General features: G+C 41.4%; 1 protein-coding gene across 3 annotated transcripts in view; it reads right to left on the bottom strand.

The window, feature by feature from the left end:
* Positions 1-16,575, bottom strand: part of MSRA (methionine sulfoxide reductase A) — a 290,212-nt gene that overhangs the window by 82,759 nt on the left and 190,878 nt on the right. The window lies entirely within an intron of this gene.

Below are 16,575 nucleotides of genomic sequence, written 5' to 3'. Positions count from 1 at the left end.
CACAGCACCGTTACGGGATAACGTAAATCAGGTAGAATCTACGGTGCCCTCTGTAATGGGGGGTGGGGGCACTTTTGATAAAGATTATAACTTTATAAACTTTTAGAGAGATTTAACTTTGTTTTCCAGCTACCCAGTGTAGGACTTAGCTACCCAATGTGACCTCCAGACAACTGAAGGGATTCAGCTCAGGTGCTTAGTCAGTTTAAAGGCTATGAAGCCTGTCTGCTCTTAGAGAAAACAAACAAAAAAATTCGTTATTTGTAAGGAGAACTATTGATAACAAATAGAAATTAAATATCCTTAAAGATGGGAGACTAGGATGGGATTTCCATGCGACTAGAAGAGGTTCCACAGAACAGATGGGAACAGGAGCAAGACTAAGGCAAACCAAGCAGCACTTTAAAACTGGGAGATAACATAGATCCTAAGGAGCCTGGTGAAAGGTCTTCCTCTTCTTTGAGCATAATTTTCTGTCATTTTTTTTTCTAATAAAGCCTAATTTGGGTTGTTTCAGAACAGCACCAGAGGGCCACACACAACAGACTACAACTGAGTTTTAGAGAACATATCATGACGTTGACAGCTACTTAAAACAGATCGAGGGGGATCTGAGATCTGGTAGCCCGATAAAGACTCGAGGAAAGATTATATAGCATTAAATGGGAATAACGGACAAAATGGAAAACACGCAAGGTGCAAACACAGCTAGATAACACAATCACACAAAGTACAGTAGGCATGCCTGAAGATGCAAAATGTTGCTCATGTAAGACGAAACACTTGGCCTTAGCTTCCTGAAATGCCAAGAATTAAGGAAAATGGAACAAAAAATAAGATTTTTTCAAATAAAATAAATAAAACAAGCAGAGGTATGAAAGGGACTTGTTCATCTGCTGTAAAAAGAGACTATTCAGAGTTCTCCAAACTACCTCCACCACTAAATTCACCTCACCAAGCCAGTAGCTTGTGAGCAGCATGTCTGAAGACACGTCAAAGCCCAGTATCATCCACGAACTTGCACGCCGCACACTGGCGCGTGATGGACACCCTTCGTTATACCAGATATGGGAAACAGGAGTGATATTAATCCCTGACAACCTTTCTGCTCACATTTGCCAAGTTCGTATCAATTTTACTAGAGAATCCTAGCTCCTGCAGGTTTTTGGGATAACATGAGAACATTCATTCTGGACACAGGACCCTTCATAGCAGCAATGCCCCATGGTGAGCGGTGGCACACGAGCCACAATGTTGCAACCTGAATGAAAATCCTCATGGGTTTTTCAACTGAGGAACACCAACCTTATTCCAATTTCATGACATAAAGAATTTTATTCAACTCACTGTAGCTGAAGTGAGCCAGCTTGGAAACCCGGTGTTCTTACCTGGGGCGACGGAGGAGCGAAGAAACCACAGACAGTATGGCAGGATGCTAATTCAGGCCTCTTAATGAATTCTGAGCCAGAATAAATCAAAGAACCATGCTTAAAACAAAACAAACCAAACCAGCAACTATAGGTGCAGACTGTGAACTGGCATTATCCTCTCTTGTTTAAAAAGACGTGGTAATTCTAAAGACAAACTATGGTACAAACAGACATTTAATTATAATATCTTAGGTCTGGCATCTGCATTTTCACCGTCTGAAAGGCAGGAGCCAAGGACCATTTGCTGTAAAACTAGAGATTTAAACAAGACAAAAGGACACACGGAGTGAAGTTCAACCAAACTCGCAATCTGCTGTTCTTCACACCCTTCACTTGACGATTGTCCTTCAACCACTTCACGCTGGAGGAGAAAGCAGATGCCCCTGGCCCCGGATGCCGCAGCAATTGTTGGCCATGGGAGCAACCTGTTCTTGAGGCATCTGCTCTGAACGCATCCCAGCCCACCAGCCAAGGGACAATGGCCATCACACACCCAAATCTGTCCACTTTTGGGCTTTTTCTTCCTCCTTTCCCCACCTGGTCCGTGGGTCCGCTGACTACAGCAGCTACCATAGAAACCAAAGCGCTGCTCTGCAGCACATGGAGCAGATGTCACGCGAAGAAAGATGAATGCGATGTGGCGAGGGGGAGGGTGGACGCAAGAGGAGGAGGAGGAGGGAAAGCAGCATCACACGTTCAGAATTAAATGTTCCCACCAGAGGGAGTGAGTCATTTTTGAAGTACGTGCAAAGCTGCAAATTTTTTTTCCTCCACTCTCAACGCGCATCCGCAAACACAGAGGTACAAATCAATGTGCTTTCGTCTCTTTTGCACAGGTGCTCGAGTCGCCCGTGCTGTGCTCTCTAATGAAAGCTGTGATTTTCTCGTGATGATAAATTAATGCCTGACCCAAAACAACTATCCGAGCCAGAACTGCGCTGTCATTTCATGAATGCCCTGTAAAGCTTTTTCCCTCGCTCTCCTTCCAGAAATACGACATTGTTTAAAGTCAATAATATTAGACAGGCATTTTACGGCAAAAAGTTACTCAATTTTTACGACTAATAATAATAGTTGTGCACTATGCTTTAACTCAATGTAAAGAACAGTAACAACCAATTTGGAGAAGTGTTTGATTTCCTCTGATCTCATCATTCAAAATTAATATCTTTGCTTCAAGTTTTGTTGGTTTTTTTTTAATCACAAAAGGCCATTCTCAATATTATGACCTTTTCCCAACACAAGCATAATTCTCCCTTCCTCCTTCCCTCAGTACGTCTTGTAGGTGTCTAATTCACTATGCCTAATGCACCTTACTGATAAATTTGTTGAAACATTATCTTGCAATGAAATTGGAGGGGGAAGTCACATTCTACTCACAAAATGAGAATTAGATCCCATCAATTTTTGTCATCCCTGTCCAGCGTCAAGCGTTGAGGGTGACAACTGTGAAAGGTGCTGAGTGCTCATGATTTCCGTGGTATCCACGCAGTTTAAGATGCTCAGCAAGTTCAAGATGCAAAGCAACGAACACTCAGGGGCCTTCAACATCTCTGCGCCTTCAAGTAGCCGTACGCACCCAACGATCAGCCCTTGCTAGTGCTATTGAAGATCTCCTCTCCAAGATGGAAGGATAATTTTCAAATAAATGGGATAAAATATTTGCCAAGCCCTCCTTCAGCTGGACTGTGTGCTGAATTCATAATTATACACAGCAACAGCGGCAGAAAATGATGTCTGGTTCTGTAGACTGTATATATTTAAATGATGGGCCATCATATACGAGTGCCCTTCTCAAAACTCAATGGGTAAAGAAAGTTCATACTGGCAATGCGCATCTTCCTCTTTTCCATAATAAAATATAAAAAACACAGAATCATTTGTGGTCATAATTTACAAACAGCAGTAGGATAACTCTGCTTTAGCTGATATACAACGCAGATTGTGTAAATCTGTGGTTTACACAAATGTGGGCAAACAACTTTAGGATGCTCAAATGACAAGCAACCTGATGGTTTGTGTTGGACACAAAGAAAAAAAAAGAAAAAAAAAGCTCCATTTCAGGCCATTGCAGAGGTGCTGCGAGGCCACTAGAGGGCAACGAAACAAATCAGGTTTTCCTCCAGCCCTGTGAAATTCCCAGTTTCACATTCAAAGTTTTTCCTATAATAACAGATCGTGGGATAATAGGGAAATTTATTTCCTATGATTGTTAGTACGTAAAATAACGAGTAAGTATATATAATGGCAAGAAGGGTTGGATGAAAAATAATCAGCCAAGATATAATTAGCTGATTGATATAAAAATAAAAAAAATATTGCAGAAAGTAAAATGAGGGAGATTATATTAAAAGGGCACACTTGTGTGTGTATGTGGGGAAGGAGGAGGGATGCTACGATCCCTCACTGCGATTTTCTAACTGCTCTTTTTTTCCAGAATTTTACTTTGAGTGCTTTCAGCTCTGTGAAACTTCACCTTTTGGGCTAAAAGTTGTTATGGAACTGTACTTGCCAGAGGCAACTCACTTTCAAAATTCTCTAGGATTACTGTTCAGACATTTCTGAGAAATACAAGTGGGGAAAATATTGCATTTTCCATATTGAAAGAAATAAAATCTGGGATGTTTTCTTTAAGGAATGCAAAATCTGAGCCTTGAAGTTTGCAGTTGGGAGTCCTTCAGCATGAAGATCTGGCTGATAAACACAAAGTTGTCTAATTTTTCAACTTTCTGGAAAAATCCAGGTTTCCCACAATCCGCAGATGGTTAGTATGGAATATTCTAAAAGAAGGAATGAGCACTGGTTTCCTGCAGCGCTTCAAAGGGGAGAAGTAACACATCCAAAATGGTGCCAATTTGTACTTGGTTAAATACAAAACCAACCAAACAAACAAATGAAACGACATTCAAATGGTAAGGAATGTAATTAGTGCCAGTCAACATGTTTTTGTAGAAAACAGGTCAAATATAAACCCAACAGCTTTCTTTGACGAGATTGCAAGTTTAGCTGAGAAAGGAAACCTGGTGGATACAATCCAGTTAACAATTCGTGCTTGATTTTGTACCATGTAAGTATTTTAACAAAAAAAAATGAAGCGCTACACGGTATCAACACAGCAAATGATACCTGGATGAAGACAGACTTTCACTATAACCGTTACGAGAAGCAGCGATCAAGCCTTAGAAGGAATTCTAAAATCAGTGCTGATGAAACGGGAAGATCACAAGAAGGTCAGAATTACAGCGAACGCTGATAACGCCAGGGCGCTCACACGGCACAGCCAAGATCATTTTAACACAGTTAAACCCCGAATTCTACATCTTGGAAGATGACATCCAAAAATTTTACATCTAGGAACAAAGAATAAAGGTACATCTACAGAAATAAGTGTATAAACAGCAGCGTGCCCAGGGAGGTAATGTGACCTTTATTTATGCCATCGATTAAGTTCATTCTGGGTTACTGCACCCAGTTCTGGTATCTATGCTTTAAAAGAAAAAAAAAAAAAAAGAAAGCTTATTTTAAAACACAATAACTTCAAGAAAGTTCAAAACTAAATTTTGAAACTAATCTTTTTGGTGAAAGTCACTGATGTGACAACATTGGTGTGTGAAGCTAGGATTTTGAGCACACATATTTCCGGATGAAAAATAATTATAATTATTATTATAATAGAGTAATACTGACTGTTCTCCTGAAGAGATGGTGGGTCCATGGCTTTAACTGTCAGTCACTTGCTGTTACAAATACATACCTACACCTAGTTTAAGCTGTGGGTCTTCATGGCGCCTTTCCCTATCAGCTTACAAAGCACCTTTATCCAGAAAAGAGTTTTTCTTCCATGAAGACTTTAAATACTATTCCTTTAAAAATTGAAAAAGACATGGTTTAACTCAGTTTCCTAAAAATAACCAAAGCAAAGGAGAAAGGAGCAGCCAGAATGGAAATACATTAACCGCAATAAGCCATAGGAAGCCGGTTGCTTGGGGAAAGGTCAGGACCAAAAACTACAGACTAAAATGTCCTGGGGGTGGGAGTACGGTGTCACTGATTTCTCAGTCTTTGAGGACACTTGAGATCACACTCCTGGTGGCCTAGGAGACTCCATACCCAAATTGTCCTGCAGCAGGAGGTATCTTAGGATGTTTTGGGCAGCAGGAATATGTTCTCTACCTTGACATGTTTGGTAGTTAGATTTACTTTTAGACCCTATGACTAAATAGCATACAGTAAAGGTCAACTAGAAAAAAATACAAGTTTCTCTTTGTCTGCAAGGATAAAAATAACATGTTCTGAAATGTAGGCCTGAAGAAGAAAGTGGAAAATTCGAAGGCTAAGGAAAATGTGGAATTAGGAAGAAGGAGATTTGGGCAAGGTCAAATGACAGAAGATCCTGGAAAGGAAAAGAGCCAGCAAACAGAGTGGAGAGGAAACAAACAACAAATAAAGGCTGAAATAAACTTGCAGGTGGAAAACGAAGAGAGAAGAACTGATTTTTCTACATCAGCTCAATGGAGAGCTGTAACGTGGGCTTTGCTTGATCTTGCCTGTCAGCACTGCACGGTGTGAATGCAGACATCTATCTTGCTGGTAGCTCACCAGTGAGGCTCGTAAGCCCTGCAGTGTAAGATGACAAATTGCTAGCTACAGTGTCACTAAATAAATTCAAAGTCATAGAAGCAGAGATTCCTGAAGTCAGATTTTGTAAAATAGGGCTGAAGTCAGGCAAATCCCATCCCTCCATGTTCTCGTACACACCGAAATATCCAGGGATAGCAGCGTCTGCCCAGCATGTTTCCTCTTTTGTGTTTCACAGCAGCTCTCAACAAAATCTCTCTGTATTTTCCAATATATCTGTGTACAAGTGTGATTGATACACAGGCTTAAGCCCATCAACACAAAATTGAGAAAATACTGATGTTAGTATCTGTTGTAATCCCATGCTTTCTTCAGAATGATGGATATGCATTAAGACAGAGAGCTTTTCCTAGTGGGTTGGCTTTAATCATAGAATTAAAGAATGGTTTGTGTTGGAAGGGACCATTCAAGGCCATCCAGTCCAACCCCCCTACAAGGAGCAGGGACATTTTCAACCAGATCAGGAGTCCCGGCCAACCTGGCCTTGAATATTTTCAGGGGTGGGACATCCACCACCTCTCTGGGCAACCTCAGCCAGTGTTCCACCACCCTCACCATCCACTGCTCTCTGGATGCGACCATTGTGGCAGCAATGGTAGTAGGAAGACGGCTGGACTAGATGATCTTATAGGTCCCATCCAACCATGTGATTCTATGATTCTATGATCCAAATAATTCCTCATCCACTGAACAGTCCACCCATCAGTATCTGCAACTCCACAAAGCGCTAGCATGGAACTGGTAATACAGTTGATGGTATCAACCAAAAGCCCATTCTGACCTCTTTCTGCCATCTAGCTCCTACTGAAATCAGTAGGCATCCGGATCTAAAAGAAAAAGGGATTAATCTACAAGCGATCTGCAGAAGTCAATAAAGGAGAAAAAGATGTTGATGCAAAACAATCACAAGATCAAAACAGACACGACAATGTTGCTTGCTAAAGCTTGCTCTGATTTTTCTTTCCAGGAAGTATTGACTTGTTTTCCCAAAAGCTGAGAGCTGTATTTGACTGAGTGACATACTTCAAACAGAAAATAATACACAGAATCCTCTGACAATTCACCGGGGAACAAAAATGGTGAAATTAAAAGAAACCTCTGGGCCAGATTTTTATCCCAATTGCATTACTAGAAATCCAGAGTAATTCCAGTGATTCTACTGGTGTTCCGCTGGATTTGCAGCTGTGCAGTTGATCTGCAAAAAAAACTCAAGAGGTATTTAGGCAAACGTTAACATCAATTAGCAACCAACCTCATCAGAGTGTAACGACTGTCAATACATGCTGTAGTACATCTGGTTATGAAATTGTTTGAACTCAAGTGCTTAAGCAGACACTCCTATGGCCACATTTAGATATCCAAGCAGCATATTTTATAAATGCGGAGTATCTGTCTTCTCCATGTGTGAGCTTTGTGGAGCTCAGAACTTTCTGAAGTGCCATAATGTTCTTCTATCTTCCTTGAAAAGCCCTCTTTCAGATACATTTTTGGCTTTGTATTTTAGAGCTGGAGAATCAGCAGGAAAATGTTCCATGAGTACTTACTTGAACTCTTAATTAAATTATTTCTGGCTTGGGTGCATCTTGTCACTGAAAAAACTTTAGGTTTGAATAGTGTTCTTTGCATCTCACAGCTTTGCACTAAGAATAAGTAAATTGTTTGGACAGCAGAAGTAATCCTCCCAGACTTCACCATGCTTCTTAAAAAAGCATGTGACATTTAAAAAAAAAAAAAAAAAAAAGCCTTTTGTTTCATTTTTAAAATTTGTATGGAAATTATAAACCAGGCCAATCCCTCTTCCCCTCTCCAGATCAACGCAGAGAGTCCCGCTTACAAGCCTTACCTTTCACCTGGATGTGGAAGGATTCAAAAACCAGAGTAGAATTAAGACACAACATTCTCAACACATCTCAAGACTTGTCACATCTTGAGATGATTTCTCAGCTTCCATTTCCTGGAAATTTTTGCTTAAGTCAGTTTTAAGGGCTACATTTACCCCAAAGACAACAAGATCTGACGCATAACAGTCCTAGCTAATCATAATCACCTTTCTTTTGCCTTAACCTTCTTCCAGAATATTTTATCATGCCTTCCCCATAACTAACCTCTTAGCTAAACTAAGCTCCTTGAGAGCTTCCTTAAGAGAAAGAACTAGCTCCTGTTCCCTGTAAATCACTGTGTACGCTTAAACCATCGTTATTAATATCTTTATCAAATTGATGCTCCTGACATTTCATATGCTTGTGAAACTTTGAGAGTACCGTAACAGATGCATAATCAAGATCAAGAAATTCAAAAGCCTGAACTAGAAGCCCTTCAGAATGATCCTAGGTGCCACTGAACCATGTGGGAACACATTTACAGGCTGATGTAAAGGCATTCGTGTTGGCATCATCACGGACTCCACTATGTTGCCTTACCACTGGTACGACCTAGGACCCATAGGAGATCTGTGCCCAGCTGGAGTGGCAGCTGGAGGTCGGGTCAGATAGGGCAGGACTTCTCAAACGGCACTAGGCTCTTGTAAGCAAGTCACCTTAGCCCTTTAAATCTTCATCTTCTGCATCAGCATGGAGATCGGCCCTGAAGATTGAGAATTCATCTGGCCAAGTATATGAAAACTTGACATCTAGACAAATTTAGGATCTTTTTACGTTACTGACAAGCTGAACACAGAAGGGAAAGTTTTATTTACAACCATTTGTGGAGTCAAATCTATTTGATATTTACATTTGTTTATCATAGGGCAATCTGTAATATTAATTTAAATGTCCAATATAAGCGTTAGCGAGAAGCACTGGCTTCACATTCACAATACAATGAAGCAAACAGCTTCTTTGCTGAACTCCATGACCTCCTAGATGAAAAAAATGATTGTAAAATAGAAAGCATGGTTTCATAATGTTGTTCAGAGTTCTAACTTCAAATGCATGATTAGCTATATTTGCAGCGGTCAAAGGGCTAGGTGAAACGCGTGGCCTTTGATCAAATGAACAGCATATATGCAGAACTCAAAGCTAAAAAAAAAAAATCTTCCCTTGTGCAGCATCGATAAAAGCAAGCAATGTGCTGTTGCTGCATCCAGCGGAACACAAATGGTCCACAACTGGTAACATGCTGCACCCAGCATGGGACAGAATCACAGAAGGGTTTGGGTTGGAAGACACCTCCAAAGGCCACCCAGTCCAACCCCCCTGCCAGGAGCAGGGACATCTCCAACCACATCAGGTTGCTCAGAGCCCTGGCCAACCTGGCCTGGAATGTTTCCAGGGATGGGGCATCCTCCACCTCTCTGGGCAACCTGGGACAGTGTTCCACCACTCTTACCAGTGTAAAAATTTTTTTCCTAATATCTAATCTGAATCTACCTCCCTCTATTTTAAAACCATAACCCCTTGTCCTGTCACAACAGGCCATATTGAACAGTTTCTCCCCGTCTTAATGGTGGCACTTCTCCTCTGTCTCAGTGGGTTTTGGGAGGTGTCCTCGGTCCTCCTGTGTCTTCCAGGGATGTTCACTTGTATTTTCATATGGACACATACATCCTGTACATTTCATTCTTAATATAAAGCCACATTGGTGGTGACATCTAAATGTTTTTCCTCCCACAACATGAGAAGAAATTCTACAGCACAGCAACATAGGGAAATTTATTAAGCAAGAAAAGTCAGATGAACAATAATGATGATATTGCACGAACTCTGAAGTTATATGGTACAGCTACAAAGAAAACCCTAGCGTGCTGACCATGTTTATTAGAACAGAATTCCCTATCAAAAAGATGTCATCAAGAGATGCAGTCAAAAGTGTGGACTAGTTTTCAGCTATTTTTCTGCTGCAAGGTGACCAAATTTTCTCAGAGTGACAAAGAAGTCAAATTTTCTGCCGTTTCAGGCAGTGTGAAAAGAGTCAGCAACCAACCACTGACAAAAAAGCTCCTCATCCATCGCTGAATGCGGCTTTCTCGGAGAGGGAGGAACATAAAAAAGGGTATCTCTGTAGCACAGATGAGCGATTACAAAATAAATAATGGCTCGGCTTATCAGATCAGGTTTGCTTATTTTCATAAGAACTACCACCATCAATCAGGAGTCAAGTAGCTGCTATTCACATCAGAGTGAAGCAAAGATAATTTGCTACGCAAAGCTCTGAAATAGACATAATTTGAAGAGGAGTAAGCAGGTGTTATTTTTTTATCGACTCCATTGTATTGCTTTAATAACAACAACCTACTTTTTAAAAGAGCTATTTAACTTTTCCTGGCAAAAAAAACCCATGAAAAACTGTCTCTCAGCCAAAGCATGTTCTAAACTCGCGCAGCACGTTACATAAACCCACAGATGAATGTTGTAAATTCACTCCTCCAGGCATTCCTTCATGCAATTAAAAACTCAGAACTCTTCATGCTGTAGGTCTGTAAACGGCCTTTCCTCCAGCCTGGACAAATACAATCCTGACCACCCCATTTCCTTGCAGACTGCTGCTCCAAAGCTCATTGCGCTGTCCAGGAAACTCCAGTTTTTAAATCTCTTTCCTACGACACCCAATATAAAGCTCCTGGTTTTGTGGTTGAGGGTTTTGCTGCTTTGTTCTCACAGGATTGCACAGCAAGCTCATGAGAGTTTCACAGCATCAGTTAGGCCGCTGAGCTGAAGAGACTGTCGCCTGTTTCGCTGGCCAGTACTAATCACAGAATCATAGAATCTTTAAGGTTGGAAAAGACCTCAAAACACCAACGTAAAACCACCATGTCCACTAAACCATGTCCTGAAGTGCCACGTCTACACGTTCTTTGAGCACCTCCAGGGATGGTGACTCCACCACTTCCTCCCTTGGTAGCCTGTTTCAATCCTTGATAATCCTTTAAGTGAAGAATTTTTTCCTAATGTCCAACCTAAAACTCCCCTGCCGCAACTTGAGGCCATTTCCTCTCATCTTGTCGCTAGTTACTTGGGAGAAAAGACCAACACCCAGCTCCTTACAACCTCCTTTCAGGCAGTTGTAGAGAGCAATGAGGTCTCCCCTCAGCCTCCTCTTCTCCAGATCTAAACAACCCCCAGTTCCTTCAGCCGCTTCTCAAAAGGCTTGTGCTCTAATTCCCTGTTTCCGTTATTCTGCAGCACACATCCATCCACCACAACGTGGTTTATACCTGGTGAGTTCCACATGGGAATTAGGTACCTGAACTTCCACTACAGTCATGAAAGATCAGGGCGTGTCTAAAATCTGCTACCTAAATGTAGTGATTCAGCACTATTTGAGGTGCCCGGAGTATTTCAAATGTCTACACAGGACTGGGAGATACGACACAACACAAATAAGGGACATTTGTCTGCTGTATGGTGGCAGGTGGAGGTCAGTTGAGATATGCTACAGCTTCCCCAACAGCACTAGGTGTGAGCAACTGAATCAGGCCCTAGGAACGCATCCCGTGGCTGAGCACACACTTCATTTTGGGTAAATGTGAACTCCCAGGTCAGCAGTCAGTTGAATCCTTCCAGTGGAGTGTAGTACTGCTCGTGGAAGCACTTCTGCTTCACAAGGAAATAAGGGAGCTTCAACCACTGGCTAGCAGCCGGTTTTCAGCTCTTGGCTGAAAGGGAAAGCCCCGGTATCTGACTATCCCACCACAGAGGAGCTTCAGGCAAACTACCAAAGTCAATCTCAGTGTTAATTCAATGTGTTCCCAGCTCTCCTGTGAGCAAGTTCAGGATCAGGAGTGCTGTCATGTAACTGTAGCCACACTGAAAGCTGGCCACTGCAAATGAACAACAGCATTGTAAATCCACAACCATGTAAAATAACATTCACCCCTATTCTTCCCATGGTCATCCATGATTTATCACGTAACTGTCCAGGGCTTTAAAAGTTTTTAAAAAAAAAAAAACCAACACAAATAAAAACTCACTCCATCCTCCAAAAAAAAAAAAAATCAGTGTAAAACTTATGCAGAACAAAAAGCAGAAACATAAATAGAGAAAAAACAATGGTGCTGCAGGTTCAGCTGCCTCAATACCTACATCTGTGAAACCAAACAGTACTTTTGAAATTATCGGTTGACGGATTTCCTTCTCAACTGCCTGTGAAAACATATGCAACAAATTATATGGGGAAAACGAATCCATCGTACAAATACACCAGCTCTTGTGGAGTTACACCAATAGGGAATTTAGTCCAGTGTATTAACTCTTCTGTGGCTTGATGCAAAAAGAAATTTCAGATGTTTCGTCAAATTCATGTTCTTCAGGCCAAGCCTTTTGTTAAATTAACAGAAAAAGCTGTTTGACAAAATGCAAAGAAAAACGACTATTTGACCAAGTCAAAGACAGTTCAGTCATTTAATCGAGCATCTTCTCCAGACCTTCACAGGAACATATTTGCTATGGGTGCAGTGGGATCCAGTCTCTCCTCTGAGCATCACTGTTCCCTTCAAGATCTCCAGAAAGCCAACCCGCCTACGGTTTTATAGGTCCCGACATCTCCACAAAGAGACTGCTCTCCAGATTAACAGGTTGGGCAACAGGTTAGTTTCAATTGCCTGGGGTTTTTTTTATATTTATATAAATGCTAATTTTTAAATTTACTGCCTTCACCTCTACTTGCAATACTTTTTGAACTTCTTAAACATATTTGCAGGCCCCAAAGCAAACAGCTAGCATTGCCTCTTTCCTTTTGTTTTCTTGGTAATTCTGGCTTCGGCGCAGTGATTGTTTTATTTGATTTGTTTTCTCAATCTGTTGGCCAGCTGGTTTAGATTTCAGAGAGGATTTCTGTCAGCATCATCGTCTACTCCTGCAGTGAAACTTTCCAAGATTATAGCCTTACAGCCTGAATCATTAAAAAAAAAAAAAAAGTATTATGTTACTCCTAGCAAAGCTCCATCAATTTCTAAGAAAAAAAAAAAAGTTACTTCTGTGCTTCATCTACATTTCCTATATGTTCAGTAAAAAACCACTCCATTCCAGTTCTCTGGACTTCAGTAAAGGTCACATTTTTAATGTCCTCATAAAATCTCAACATTTTTACACTCCTGTCTCTTCAAGTCCGTATTACTCTCTCCAGGCTACAACTATAAGAGCAAATGACAGCAACTCTCCCCACCAATTTCTCTTGCCTATAACAAATCAGGAGCTCATCACCTGTTTGTATCACCCAACAGCCCTGTCAAGAGCTCAAGACTCAATTAATTGATAATTGATAACTATTCACAGAAAAGCCCTTTTGTGGAAAGATCTTCTCCTGCCAAAGACTTGCTTTTGGAATAAAGCAAGAGACCCGTGTTTTGCTCCCTGTGCACAATGTCCGTTGTCAGTGCTGTCCTACATCAGGACGCAGAGACGGTGGCGTTCTGGGGATGCTACTTTAATATGAGCCAAACACGGCGAGGAGGGACTCCGTATATTCTTGGAGCCTGAAAACCCAATGTTAGTGCTCGACAGTTGTAGAGCACTGTCCCAGGTTGCCCAGAGAGGCGGTGGATGCCCCATCCCTGGAAACATTCCAGGCCAGGTTGGATGAGGCTCTGAGCAACCTGATGTGGTTGGAGATGTCCCTGCTCCTTGCAGGGGGGTTGGACTGGATGCGCTTTGTAGGTCTCTTCCAACCCAAACCACTCTGTGATTCTGTGACAAAACAAATGCAGGCGTCTAATTCAGAAAAAAATAAATACAGACTTCTTCCCACCCTGATTTCACTGTTTGGATTATTGCCTAGATAATTCATTTGAAAACCAAATCCAGCCCAGCAACTGCCTTGAAAATTGAGTAACCTCAGGTTCAACTGTATTAAAAACCTTCAGCTTCAGGCAAAACTGACGGAACAGCTCATTTGCAGTATTTTCACCAAGGCCTAGCCCTCATTTTGTGTTTTTCTGATTACACTTATGTTGTGTTACAATTTACCGGCAGCGCTATTGTATTATAATATATTACACCACTAGCCAACCCCGACTGTATGCATTCAGCTTCATCGACAGCTAAAGACGCGTGGCTCAATGCATATTTACTGCTGTGTGGCCGCTTCTCAGCTGTTAAAACAGCTGCGTGAATCAGCAACAAGTTCACAACTTAAAGCAGACATGAGCCTGCAGGATACTTGGGCTCGATGCGCATTACGATTCTCACCCGTAGGCTGGTAGGAGCTAGGGACATAGAATCATAGAATCACAGAATGGTTAGGGTTGGAACCTAAATGGAGGATTTCTTCACTCAAGCACAGCACTACCCCAAAGGTGTAACCTACACTAGTGTTTCAGTTTGGAGCAGAATTTTTGCAATAAATCTCCTGATCGTTGTCACTTGCCATGTTTTGGTTCACATCGCAGAGTGGTCTTGGGATCATAGAATCACAGAATGCTTTGGGTGGGAAGGGACCTTTAAAGCCCACCCAGTCCAACCCCCCTGCAAGGAGCAGGGACATCTCCAACCAGATCAGGTTGCTCAGAGCCTCATCCAACCCGGCCTGGAATGTTTCCAGGGATGGGGCATCCACCACCTCTCTGGGCAACCTGGGACAGTGTTCCACCACCCTCAGTGTAAAACATTTTTTTCCTAATGTCTAATCTGAATCTACCTCCCTCTAGTTTAAAACCATTACTCCTCATCCTATCACAACAGGCCCTACTGAAGAGTTTCTACCTGTCTTTTCTATAGGCCCGCTTTAGGTACTGCAAGGCCGCTATAATGGGATGGAGGAAACCAACTCCTTTTGACGAAGCTAAGCCAGAAATGTACCATTGGCTTCCAGCTGCTAGTGGCATGTGATTCAGAGACCCAAACTACAGCTACTGAAGAGCAAATCCACATGAAACGCACCTAACGTGTTCTGGGTCCCCAGTACAAACTGATTTGCTCTGCAGATCTGCTCCACTCAGCCCATGCTGCTTGCTAAATGTAGACAGAGTTGAACACGACTCCGACTTCGAGAGAGGAGCTAGCGCTTCAGGCTTGTCTTGGAGGCAAGAATTAATGATATAAACCTTGGGGCTGGATGGTTTCTATCCTCAGCAAACAAAAACGTTTCCTTTAAGTCAACAACCCTAGCTGTCTTCACGAAACTTTTAAAAAAACTCATCTAGCAAAACCATCGTTCTCTGTTTGGAGGCCATTCTTAGCTCTCTCCAGGTCCTCAGCTCAAAAAGACATCTTAGAGCACATGCACAATTATTCAGAGAATGGACAAATGGTGTTTTTATTCATTTGCCATCCAAAAAAAAAAACTTATACACACTGCAGTTATTGCACTTCTAGTATTTGTTAGTCCTTCCTCTGTTTGGTGTAAGCACCACTGCTTATCATGAACAAAAACAAGAGTTATGCCATCCCCACATTTTCATCTGCCATTATCAGCAAGTGTCACTGCCAGAAGAGCTTGGTATTTATTTTAAGCTACTGCAATAGTAAGGAAAGTGGTTGTATTATATTTATATTAAAATAATGTAATGGAAAATGTTTAACATGAAAAGGGATCCCTGAACACATTGTTTGCTCAGTATGTTTCCCATACAACCCTTCTACTGCTACTGCAATGCCACAGTAGAAAATATTGGAGATATTGTTGTTAATAATACATAGAAACCACATACCCTCTAGGAATTTCAGTATTTACTGCATTTCCTTCGCTGGCAACCCAATCCCTTCCTTCCCCCTACTTCACTGCAAAAACAAACTCCACATGTGATCGCTTACGGAGTTGCGCCTAATTCCACAAATGCACTAATTACACACACTTTTCAAATGGTGGCAGACTTCAAAGTAGGTAAATTTTAAATTGTGCCATTAAGAAAAGCTATTTGATGATGGAAATTTCTGTAATATCACATTGCAATCTCCTCCATCGTAATTTTGCTTTCAAGTCAGTATTAATTTAACGACAAATTACAGCGGAGAATAATAGAGATGGGAAAGCAAACTGAAAGCTGTAGGATTTACAGGGTGATATCGGTCAGCAGATGCTAACAAAAAGGATCAAAAACAATTTGGAAAAGCAATGGATCTAAGGTAAACAATGAGTAGAAAGAAGTTCTGAATCATAAATATGAACATGCCTCTGACTGATATACTCGCACTCTCCAAAACACCGTTCTTTACCTTTGACATGAGATATTCACCAAAAAACGTGGTTCTTCAGCAGAACACTTCAATGAAGCCATAGTACGAGAGAACGCATCAAAGGTGATATTCTTTTAGCACTACTTGATAGTTACTCTCTGTACTGCCCTGATGTCCTAGGTGAGTAGTTTATTTCACATAATTTATAAGAATTTATATACCTCTGCCGCAGAATCTGGATCTTGCATTGAGAAGACCACTAGGAAGATCAGACAGCAATTACCATGTGGGAACACTACAGGACACTAATCCCTGCCTTTAGTTAAATAACAGCTTGTGTGGCAGGGAAGAGACAGAATCCATCTTCCCTGAAAAACAGGACTGTGTATGGAAAGAGAAATGGTCGATTTTCTCTCACACAAATCCTAGTGTCAAAACAAATAGTCTTACTGAGTCAT

The sequence above is a fragment of the Chlamydotis macqueenii genome, chromosome 3 (assembly GCF_036417535.1).
Source record: "Chlamydotis macqueenii isolate bChlMac1 chromosome 3, bChlMac1.mat, whole genome shotgun sequence".
NCBI lineage: Eukaryota > Metazoa > Chordata > Aves > Otidiformes > Otididae > Chlamydotis > Chlamydotis macqueenii.
The sequence above is the reverse complement of the archived record's forward strand: the minus strand, read 5'-3'. Positions and strand labels throughout refer to the sequence as shown.